This window comes from Heteronotia binoei, chromosome 10 (assembly GCF_032191835.1).
Source record: "Heteronotia binoei isolate CCM8104 ecotype False Entrance Well chromosome 10, APGP_CSIRO_Hbin_v1, whole genome shotgun sequence".
NCBI classification, from domain to species: domain Eukaryota; kingdom Metazoa; phylum Chordata; class Lepidosauria; order Squamata; family Gekkonidae; genus Heteronotia; species Heteronotia binoei.
In genome coordinates, this window is record NC_083232.1 from 4485562 (window position 1) to 4497870 (window position 12309).

Sequence of the window (12309 nt, forward strand, 5' to 3'; positions counted from 1 at the left end):
GTCCCTAAAATGCAGTTCTTAGGATTGAACTTTGCTTCTTCTCAGTTATTTCTTTCCTTTGTTTTCCCACCAGTTGTGTAACGATTTTTTTTTAAAAATTCTCTTCAACTCCCAAATAGAAAAGATACAGAAAATATAACTATGTTTCTTTTTTGTTTCGTTTTTTTTCTTGATAGTTAAGGGTACCTTTAATATCTGTTTTTTTAAAGAAAATAACACTGGCGGGGGTCAAATAATTGGGGGAGGGGTGGGAGAAAGTAAGATGTGGGGTAGAATGATGGTCTTTTTCTTAATATATATTAAGCTTTTTATAAGTTGTAGTTATAGTTCTACTACCATATGTTACTAATAAAATTGTTTATTCACAAAAAAAAAAAAGAAAAAGAAAATATAACTATGGTAGCAAGTCGACACATAGACATCTATAAAAGGTTTCAAGAGATCATGCCCATACAAAATTATTGTCCGTATGCCATTTGTTCAAATGTTGATAAGGTTATAAATAGGGCCGGCTCATCTGCTAGGCAAATTAGGCATTTGCCTACGGCACCAGGAGGAGGGGCGGTGAATTGTGCATTTCCCCTCCTGGTACCCCAGACAAATGCTTAACTCCCCCCCCCCCCCACTTGTCCGCCATCTCTCCTTGGTGGCAGTGGTAGCAGGCAAACCACCTCCTGCGTCCCCACCCGGTTCTGGAAGGGAGAGGGAGAGCAAAGTCTCATTGTGCACTCTCTTAAGGGAGAATGTTCTACTGCATTGCCCGTGTCAAAGCAGGTAAGGAGGAGGCTAGCGTTGCTCCTCTGAGCATGTGGGGCAGCCAAGGGCCAGAATGCGGCGCCACTGCAAATGACAGAAGAAGGGAGGGGAGGGAAAGAGAGGGGGTGCGGGCAGAGAAGAGGGGGAGGAGCAGCAGGGCATAGAGGGGGCGCGGCAAGTCTGCCTGGGGCACCAATCACACTAGGGCCAGCCCTGGTTATAAAGTCCTCAATCCATTGGATTACAAGAGATTGTCCTTCCTTCCTTCCTTCCTTCCTTCCTTCCTTCCTTCCTTCCTTCCTTCCTTCCTTCCTTCCTTCCTTCCTTCCTTCCTTCCTTCCTTCCTTCTTCCCTCCCCTCTCCTTCCCTCCCTCATAAGAACATAAGAGAAGCCATGTTGGATGAGGCCAATGGCCCATTCAGTCCAACACTCTGTGTCACATAAGAACATAAGAGAAGCCATGTTGGATCAGGCCAATGGCCCATCCAGTCCAACACTCTGTGTCACATAAGAACATAAGAGAAGCCATGTTGGATCAGGCCAAATGCCCATCCAGTCCAACACTCTGTGTCACATAAGAACATAAGAGAAGCCATGTTGGATCAGGCCAATGGCCCATCCAGTCCAACACTCTGTGTCACATAAGAACATAAGAGAAGCCATGTTGGATCAGGCCAATGGCCCATCCAGTCCAACACTCTGTGTCACATAAGAACATAAGAGAAGCCATGTTGGATCAGGCCAAATGCCCATCCAGTCCAACACTCTGTGTCACATAAGAACATAAGAGAAGCCATGTTGGATCAGGCCAAATGCCCATCCAGTCCAACACTCTGTGTCACATAAGAACATAAGAAACGCCATGTTGGATCAGGCCAATGGCCCATTCAGTCCAACACTCTGTATCACATAAGAGAAGCCATGTTGAATCAGGCCAATGGCCCATCCAGTCCAACACTCTGTGTCACATAAGAACATAAGAGAAGCCATGTTGGATCAGGCCAATGGCCCATCCAGTCCAGCACTCTGTGTCACATAAGAACATAAGAGAAGCCATGTTGGATCAGGCCAATGGCCCATTCAGTCCAACACTCTGTGTCACATAAGAACATAAGAGAAGGCATGTTGGATCAGGCCAATGGCCCATCCAGTCCAACGCTCCGTGTCACACAATGGCCAAAAACCCCCCATGGAGGTTCACAAGTGGGTCTAGAATCCCTTTCACTTTGCCCCCCCCCCCCAAGTCTCTCTTTATCCCTCTCTCTCTCTTCCTCCCTCCCTCCCAATCCCTGAGAACACAGGGCTTTGGGCAATGAACAACAGAAGGTAAAAACAACATGACATTGTTAAAATTAACACATCACTCATCCCTATATTATTAAGTAATCTCCAGATGGCGTCATTAATTTAGTCTTAAACCCACTCCAGACCAGACTATGTTGCCATCACCTGGGCGGGGTGAGGACGAGGCTGAAGCAAAAAAGATGGCAGAAAAGAGGAGGGTGCCACACCATGGTTGTCCTTACCCCAAAGCCTGGCAGAATATCTCTTCCTTACAGGCCCTGTGGAACTGCAGTAAGTCCCACAGAGCCCTGCTGGTATTTGGCAGAGAGTTCTACCAGGTTGGAGCCAATCTGCAGGTGGGCAGAGAAATCCAAAGCATAAAGCTACCGTGAAAACCAGCCTCCAAATAAGTAACTAAACAATTGATACAAAATTTATACAAACACTATACATGGAGAGCCAGTTTGGTATAGTGGTTAAGTGTGCGGACTCTTATCTGGGAGAACTGGGATTGATTCCCCCCTCCTTCACTTGCAGCTGCTAGAATGGCCTTGGGTCAGCCATAGTGGTTAAGTGTGCGGACTCTTATGTGGGAGAACCAGGTTTGATTCCCCACTCCTCCACTTGCACCTGCTAGCATGGCCTTGGGTCAGCCATAGCTCTGGCAGAGGTTGTCCTTGAAAAGGCAGCTGCTGTGAGAGCCCTCTTCAGCCTTACCCGCCTCACAGGGTGTCTGTTGTGGGGGGGGGGGAGGAAGGTAAAGGAGATTGTGAGCTGCTCTGAGACTCTTCAGAGTGGAGGGCGGGATATAAATCCAATATCTTCATCTACCTCACAGGGTGTCTGTTGTGGGGGGGAGGAAGGTAAAGGAGATTGTGAGCTGCTCTGAGACTCTTCGGAGTGGAGGGCGGGATATACCGTAAATCCAATATCTTCATCTACTTCACAGGGTGTCTGTTGTGGGGGGGAGGAAGGGAAAGGAGATTGTGAGCCGCTCTGAGACTCTTCAGAGTGGAGGACGGGATATAAATCCAATATCTTCATCTACCTCACAGGGTGTCTGTTGTGTGTGTGTGTGTGTGTGTGGGGAGAAGGTAAAGGAGATTGTGAGCCCCTCTGATACTCTTTGGAGTGGAGGGCGGGATATAAATCCAATATCTTCATCTACCTCACAGGGTGTCTGTTGTGGGGGAGGAAGGGAAAGGAGATTGTGAGCCACTCTAGAGACTCTTCGAAGTGGAGGGCGGGATGTAAATCCAATATCTTCATCTACCTCACAGGGTGTCTGTGAAATAGGGAGATTTTCTTCATGGGATAGCTGCCCTGGGTTCAGCAGAGATACAGCAGTGGCTATTAGCCACAAGGGATAGATAGAACATTATGTCTGGGGCAGTTATGCTCTGTATTCTTGGTGCTTGGAGGGGGCACAATGGGAGGGCTTCTAGTGTCCTGGCCCCACTGATGGACCTCCTGATGGCTCCTGGTTTTTTGGGCCACTGTGTGACAGGGAGTGTTGGAATGGATGGGCCATTGGCCTGATCCAACAGGGCTTCTCTTATGTTCTTATGTGACACAGAGTGTTGGACTGGATGGGCCATTGGCCTGATCCAACGGGGCTTCTCTTATGTTCTTATGTGACACAGAATGTTGGACTGGATGGGCCATTGGCCTGATCCAACAGGGCTTCTCTTATGTTCTTATGTGACACAGAATGTTGGACTGGATGGGCCACTGGCCTGACCCAACATGGCTTCTCTTATGTTCTTATGTGACACAGAATGTTGGACTGGATGGGCCACTGGCCTGACCCAACATGGCTTCTCTTATGTTCTTCTGTGACACAGAGTGTTGGACTGGATGGGCCATTGGCCTGATCCAGCATGACTTCTCTTATGTTCTTATGTCTGAGGCAGTGATGCTCTGTATTCTTGGTGCTTGTGTGTGGGGGAACACAGTGGGAGGGCTTCTAGTGTCCTGGCCCCACTGGTGGACCTCCTGATGGCACCTGGGTTTTTTGGCCACTGTGTGACACAGAGTGTTGGACTGGAGGGGCCGTTGGCCTGATCCAACAGGGCTTCTCTTATGTTCCTATGTGACACAGAGTGTTGGACTGGATGGGCCATTGGCCTGATCCAACATGGCTTCTCTTATGTTCTTATATTCTTATTCACCAGGAGACCTATTGTATAGTGGGTTCTAAGCACCGAAGAGGAGCAGCCGTAGTGATATCAAGCTCTTTATTATAGACAGCAGAGCGGTGACTGCCTAGTTCAGACTGGGATCTGGGCCAACGGGGCCAAACTTATATACATCTCTGGTTTCCCGCGCAAGCAGGTTATTGGGTCATTCAAACCGGTGGGGGCCTGTGACTGGTCCTGGGATGCAGAGATTTGGATCCTACAGCTCATTGTTTCCAAGTCCCCAAGTGTAGTCCGTATGGCTGCAATGAGCCAGGCAGGAACACCCAAAGTCTTCACTTGAGTCCACATACATAACAAGACCAGTTCCTTCTTCTTCAGCAACTCAATGTCAATTGTTTAGGAAGGTCCTGAGTGAAAGTAATTATTGTCCAAGTAAATCTAATATCTTAAATGTACCTGGCCAGCAATTCATGAAGGCAACAGGATTGTACTAGTGCCCCTGTTTCACACTAGCTTCTTCAAGCTTCTCACCAACAATTTCAAACATCGGGTAAGAATGTCAACAGTTTCCAACAGTGAATGACACAATCTCCCAGTGGGGCCTGGAGACCTCCCAGTTTTACAACTCATCTCCAGACCAAAGAGATCAGCTCCCCCGGAGAAAATGTCCGCTTTGAAGAGTGGACTATGTGGTATTCTACCCTGCGTAGGCCCCTCCCCTCCCCAGACCCCACCCTCCCTGGATCCATCCCCAGTTTGGTGTAGAGCCAGTTGGGTGTAGTAGTTAAGTGTGTGGACTCTTATCTGGGAGAACCGGGTTTGATTCCCCACTCCTCCACTTGCACCTGCTGGAATGGCCTTGGGTCAGCCATAGCTCTAATAGAGAGCCAGTTTGGTGTAGTAGTTAAGTGCGTGGACTCTTATCTGGGAGAACCAGGTTTGATTCCCCACTCCTCCACTTGCACCTGCTGGAGTGACCTTGGGTTAGCCATAGCTCTAATAGAGAGCCAGTTTGGTGTGGTGGTTAAGTGCGCGGACTCTTATTTGGGAGAACCGGGTTTGATTCCCCACTCCTCCACTTGCACCTGCTGAAATGGCCTTGGGTTAGCCATAACTCTGGCAGAGGTTGTCCTTGAAAGGGCAGCTGCTGTGAGAGCCCTCTCAGACCCACTTGCCTCACAGGGTGTCTGTTGTGGGGGAAAAAGATAGAGGATTGTGAGCTGCTCTGAGTCTTTGTCCTTTAAAGGGCAGCTGCTGGGAGAGCCCTCTCAGCCCCACCCACCTCACAGGATGTCTGTTGTGGGGGGGAGAAGACATAGGAGATTGTAAGCCACTCTGAGTCTCTGATTCAGAGAGAAGGGTAGGGTATAAATCTGCAATTCTGCTTCTGCTTCTCCTTCTCCTTTTTCTCCTTCTCCTCCTTCTTCTTCCCCTTCTCCTTCTTCCCCTTCTCCTTCTCCTCCTTCTTTTTCCCCTTCTTCTCCTTCTCCTTCTCCTCCTCCTCCTCCTTCTTCTCCTTCTCCTCCTCCTCCTCCTCCTCCTCCTCCTTCTTCTCCTTCTCCTTCTTCTTCTCCTTTTCCTTCTGCTTCTTCTAAGTTTCCAGGTATTTTCCAACACAGAGCTGGCAGTCCTAGTTGAGGCCAGCCAGATATCTTTGGGCCCAGGGATCACTGGTAGGTTGTTCTCCGCTGAGTGTAAGGCTCTCCCAGGGACACAACAGAGAAAGCATTTCTGAAGATCTGAAGATTTATCTCTTCAGCGTTGTAATACAAGTCTTTTAGCAACAGTAAGTCTTGGACGGTCCATTTTCATTGACTATCAGCCCCCAGGTGACAGGCAAATCGTTTAAAACTGCATAGGCACTCTCAAAGATTAATGAATGTTCCCGTACAAAACCGATACGAATAATTATTCTCTCCCAAGAAGACAGGATAATAGGACAGGCTCAAAGCATATATTTAAGAGATGCATAATGTGAGTTACAAAGCCAACTATTAGACACTTTACTTACTCCTTTGCTAAAAAGGTGCTGTGTATCCAATGTATTCTAAACACAAGCTATTTAACTACATCTCGATCCAGCCTTGTTCCTGGCTAAATTACTTTGTTTCTCTCGTTGGCTACACCTCCCTGCAGGCAAAATACTCATTCCTCTAATAGGTATGACATTTCTCACCGTATGTGTGTTTCATGTTGTCATGTGGTCAACCCTGATTGGTTGGGATATTAGTTGGCTGTGATCTCTGATAGGCTGGGATGAATGGAATAAGTTGTCCTGCTTTTAAGGGAATGAGGGAATACAAATGAGGGAAGGATCATGCCTCAGAAAGTCAGCGGATGACTGCAAAAGTCATTGGTAGATTCTGCAGAATTGTGTGAAAGTGCTTTTGGGACTCAACCACTTCAAAATGCAGGGCCGGGGTGGTGGTGGTGGGGGAAGGATTGCATGCCTGAGCATTTCCCAAAATTAAAATTGACAAAATGAGTGAATCGCAGAGAATGCACAACTAAACTCCCCCCTCCTACATACCAGAGGTCCATCAGTGGCTATTGGCCAGAAGGTATAGATGGCACACTGTGTCTGGGGCAGTGATGCGCTGTCTTCTTGAGAGCCAGTTTGGTGTAGTGGTTAAGTGTGCGGACTCTTATCTAGGAGAATCAGTTTGGATTCCCCACTCCTCCACTTGCACCTGCTGGAATGGCCTTGGGTCAGCCATAGCTCTAATAGAGAGCCAGTTTGGTGTAGTGGTTAAGTGTGCGGACTCTTATCTAGGAGAATCAGTTTGGATTCCCCACTCCTCCACTTGCACCTGCTGGAATGGCCTTGGGTCAGCCATAGCTCTAATAGAGAGCCAGTTTGGTGTAGTGGTTAAGTGTGCGGACTCTTATCTAGGAGAACCAGTTTGGATTCCCCACTCCTTCACTTGCACCTGCTGGAATGGCCTTGGGTCAGCCATAGCTCTAATAGAGAGCCAGTTTGGTGTAGTGGTTAAGTGTGTGGACTCTTATCTAGGAGAACCAGTTTGGATTCCCCACTCCTCCACTTGCACCTGCTGGAATGGCCTTGGGTCAGCCATAGCTCTAATAGAGAGCCAGTTTGGTGTAGTGGTTAAGTGTGCGGACTCTTATCTAGGAGAACCAGTTTGGATTCCCCACTCCTCCACTTGCACCTGCTGAATGGCCTTGGGTCAGCCATAGCTCTAATAGAGAGCCAGTTTGGTGTAGTGGTTAAGTGTGCGGACTCTTATCTAGGAGAACCAGTTTGGATTCCCCACTCCTTCACTTGCAGCTGCTGGAATGGCCTTGGGTCAGCTGTAGCTGTGACAGAGTTGTCCTTGAAAAAGGGCAGCTTCTGTGAGAACTCTCTCAGCCCCACCTACCTCACAGGGTATTTGTTGTGGGGGAGGAAGGTAAAGGAGATTGTGAGCCGCTCTGAGACTCTTCGGAGTGGAGGGCGGGATATAAATCCAATATCTTCATCTACCTCACAGGGTGTCTGTTGTGGTGGGGGGAGGGGGAGGAAGGTAAAGGAGGTTGGGAGCCACTCTGAGATTCAGAGTGGAGGGTGGGATATAAATCCAATGTCGTCGTCGTCGTCGTCGTCGTCTTCTTCTTCTTCTTCTTCTTCTTCTTCTTCTTCTTCTTCTTCTTCTTCTTCTTCTTCTTCTTCTTCTTCTTCTTCTTCTTCTTCTTCTTCTTCTTCTTCTTCTTCTTCTCCTTCTTCGTGCTTGAGTGGCAACAGTGGGAGGCCTTCTGAAGTTCTGGCCCTGCTGGTGAACCTCCTGATGGCCCCTGGGTTTTGGCCACGGTGTGACACAGAGTGTCGGACTAGATGGGACGGTGACCGGATCCCACGTGTCTTCTTTTATCTTCTTACGATTTTGCCAACTGTGTAGTCTGTCTGTTTGCTTGCATCTCCCGCTGTTACATAGCATACCACTTTGTCTTTCAAAAGTTTCAGCAGGGAAACAATAGAACACCCCATGGTTAAGACTGCCAAGCGCTTCGTAATGAGATACAGCAATCAAAGGGATATTTTGGAATGAGAGAAAATTACTGGGCAGAGCGACAAAAGAACAGACTGGAGCTGAAGCGTGGATAAAACAGTATGTTATTATTTCTCAGACTTATCCTAGCATGCAAAAGACTGAGCAGCTCATGTTTTTTCTTTACTGTGGTCTGGTAGAAACAGGAGAAATCATGGTCATATATGACGCTGCCTGAAACAGAAGCATGTTGTCAGCCCATCAATGTCAGCATTGCCTACTCAGACTGGAAGCATCTCTCCAGGGTCTCAGGCAGAGAGAAGCCTTTCCCATCACCTCCTGCCTGGTCCTTTCAACTGGAGATGCCGGGGAATGAACCTGGGACCTTCTGCATGCCAAGCAGAGGCTCTTCCACTGAGCCACGGCGCTTCTCCATTAGTCTCCAGGGTCTCAGACTGAGGTCTTTCCCATCACCTCCTGCCTGGTCCTTTCAACTGGAGATGCCGGGGAATGAACCTGGGACCTTCTGCATGCCAAGCAGAGGCTCTTCCACTGAGCCACGGCGCTTCTCCATTAGTCTCCAGGGTCTCAGACTGAGGTCTTTCCCATCACCTCCTGCCTGGTCCTTTCAACTGGAGATGCCGGGGAATGAACCTGGGACCTTCTGCATGCCAAGCAGAGGCTCTTCCACTGAGCCACGGCGCTTCTCCATTAGTCTCCAGGGTCTCAGACTGAGGTCTTTCCCATCACCTCCTGCCTGGTCCTTTCAACTGGAGATGCCGGGGAATGAACCTGGGACCTTCTGCATGCCAAGCAGAGGCTCTACCACTGAGCCGCAGCCCTTTCCTATGAAGCTGCCTTATACTGAATCAGACCATGGGTCCATCTACGTTATTATTGTCTACTCAGACTGGCAGAAGCTCTCCAGGGTCTCAGGGGGAGGTCTTTCCCATCACCTCCTGCCTGGTCCTTTCAAAGGGAGATGCTGGGGATTGAACCTGGGACCTTCTGCATGCCAAGCAGAGGTGCTTCCTCAATGCCACAACCCCTCCCCTGACTAACAGCTCTCCAAGTCTGTTCATTGCGCTGCACGACTGAGCCAATACTTGAACTCCAGATGCAATCAACGTCTGTGATTTTCTTCTCTTGGTGCAAAGGCCACATATTTGGTCTTGTGGAACTTTATCAAAGATTTCAGGTTTTCACGGCTGGTAACATTATTAAGGTTTGTAGAATCTTTCGGGATCAAGTGCTGTGTTCTACTGGAGAAAGTTTTCCTTCCAGATGTTTCGTTCTCAGCTGCGGAGAACATCCTCAGTGGCGTTGCAGCCGGAGCAGGCACTCAGACCTTCTTGGCTGCTGTGCATTGAGTGGGGCCAGGGCTGCTGGAGAGCTGCTATTTGTAGGCTGGAGGGGGTGTGGTGAAAGGGCAATTGGTTTGTGGATGTGCCCATTGTTTGGTGGGGCTTCCTGGAACGGTAGTGATAAGGAAACTGGCTGTTGAATGTGACCATTGTTCTATGTTAATTGCTGGGAGGGTTGGAAGGGGTGTGAAGATAAGGAAGATGGTTGTTGACTGTGCTGATTGTTCTGTGGAATTTGCTGGTTGTTCTGAGACTTTCTGCAACTTGTGGAACTTTGTCTCAAAGAGGCAGCAAATCTGAGACTATGGGTGGTTTTACACTGATAGTTTGTGACGCTCTATCACCACGTTGGAAACTCACCTTTTACATTACCAAACGTTCTCACAACTGTTTTGCATCGTTGCTGCCAAAATCATCTACATTTGTTTCAGTGAGATGAATTCTGGCACAGCTGCTGCAACGTTTTTCCTCAAAACTGGTTTTGATCCGGTCATTTCTCTACAGGCGTTTCAAACTTGTATTGTAGAAGTTCTCATGCGTTTTAAAACACTCCTCCAAAAGCCACAAGGTGCAGTAATTTGCATGAGAACTGGCAGCACTTGGAAATTTTTACATATCATTGCTTGCCTCAGCTTGTAATTTACATTTGTATTTTTTTTTTTGCAGTGTTGACACGATTTCCAAGCAATCGTATACATTTAACGAAGCACTGGTATTCCGACGGCCCTCTTATCAGAGACCCCCTCCCAAATTGAAACGCTTTTAGCAGGAGATATAGAAGTTAGGCTACGCAAAATGAGCATAGCAAATCCAACGATGTAAAGGGAAAATAATTAAAGCGGAACTGCGGCAGGCGATTTGAAGACTCTAAGACTCTGGATCAAACTGAGTGTAAAAACACCCAAAGTTGACCCATCTGGGGAAGAGCGCAGCGTCTGAGCACTGAGAAGACTTCTGATTCTCGTTGGCAGTGACGCGTACTTTTTCTTCAAGGGGTTTATACTGCTTTGAGAGATGGATTTAAATAGATCTGCCACAATAGCTGGAAACTTCATTACTTAGAGTCTAGAGACGCCTGTGTGCTAGGTAATACGCTCTGCAATTAGGCCAAAGAATACCTAGGCCCACGGAGAGAAAACTGCATATCTAATGTTTTTAAATGCCCTAAATATGAGTGGCCGTATGTTGAAATCTCTCTCTCTCTCTCTCGGCTTGACTTCACGAACGAAGATTTAAGAAGGGTGCAGTAGTCCACGTCTGCTGCACGCTCGCTGGTGGCTGACAAGACCGCAGACGGCCAAGTGCTCCTCACAGACAAGGCATCCATACTAAACCGGTGGTCGGAGTATTTTCAGGTTCTTTTCAGTGCCAACCACGTAGTTCAAGATTCAGCAATCCACCTCACCCCACTTCAACCACTGAAAACAGAGTTGGATGAGATCCCCACCCTAGAAGAGACTGTTAAAGCCATCAAGCAACTGAAAAGTGGCAAGGCAGCGGGAGTTGATGGAATCCCACCAGAGATCTGGAAGCATGGGGGCACAGTACTACATAGCTCACTTCACAAAGTACTTGTCACCTGCTGGGAACAAGGCAAACTACCACAGGACTTTCACGATGCAATCATCATCACTCTACACAAGAACAAAGGAGAAAAGTCAGACTGCTCCAACTACCGGGGGATAACCCTGCTCTCCATCGCAGGCAAAATCCTTGCCAGAATGTTGAAATATCTGCATGAATAAGGGATAGGTATTATTAAATAAAAAGCAGCCCCGTGTCACAGAGTGGTAAAGCTGCAGTACTGCAGTCCTAAGCTCTCCTCACAACCTGAGTTCGATCCCAGTGGAAGCTGGGTTCAGGTAGCCAACTCAAGGTTGACTCAGCCGTCCATCCTTTCGAGGTTGGTGAAATGAGTATCCAGCTTGCTAGGGAGAAAGCGTAGATGACTGGGGAAGGCGATGGCAAACCACCCTATTAAAAAGTCTGCTGTCAAAATGTCGTGATGCGACGTCACCCCAGAGTCGGAAACGACTGGTGCTTGCATAGGGGACTACCTTGACCTTTTAATGTTATATAGTGAGTACAGCCAGAGTAGTGATTCAGCATCTTTATTAAGGGACTACAAACTACAGCTCAGCACTCAGAAGAACATGCACAAATATATACAGCTGAAATCTCTGAAGCAGAGATCACCCTGTGATTGCCTCCTTTGGGGATCCTTCATTAGAATATGCATCCTCATTGGCCGATCCTAGGATCCTCTGATACTGCCTCCCGATTGGCCAGTTTGAATTATGCAGCCAATCAGGACACAGGTCTTTGGATCCTCTCGGTCTATTGCGTTGCAACTCAAGCTCCGGACACAGACAGACACAACAGGTCTCATGCACAGGACCAAACTCCCAGGTTGCCAAGCTCCAGGTGGGACAGGGGGAAAAAAAGCCAATGGGCGTTCGCTTTAAAGCAACCTCGAATCCTTAGAAATCCAGTGATTGATATATAATTGTTCATAGAAATGACAGCGTAACACAAAGCGCAGAAAAGAAACGACTCCCGAAACGATAAGTTCAGTGTTAATGTCTGACAGTAGGGTTGCCAAGTCCAATTCAAGAAATATCTGGGAACTTTGGGGGTGGAGCCAGGAGACATTGGGGTGGAGCCAAGATCAAGGCTGTGACAAGCATAATTGACCTCCAAAGGGAGTTCTGGCCATCACATTTAAAGGGACGGCACCTTTTCAATTCCTTCCTTCCATAGGAAATAATGGATAGGGG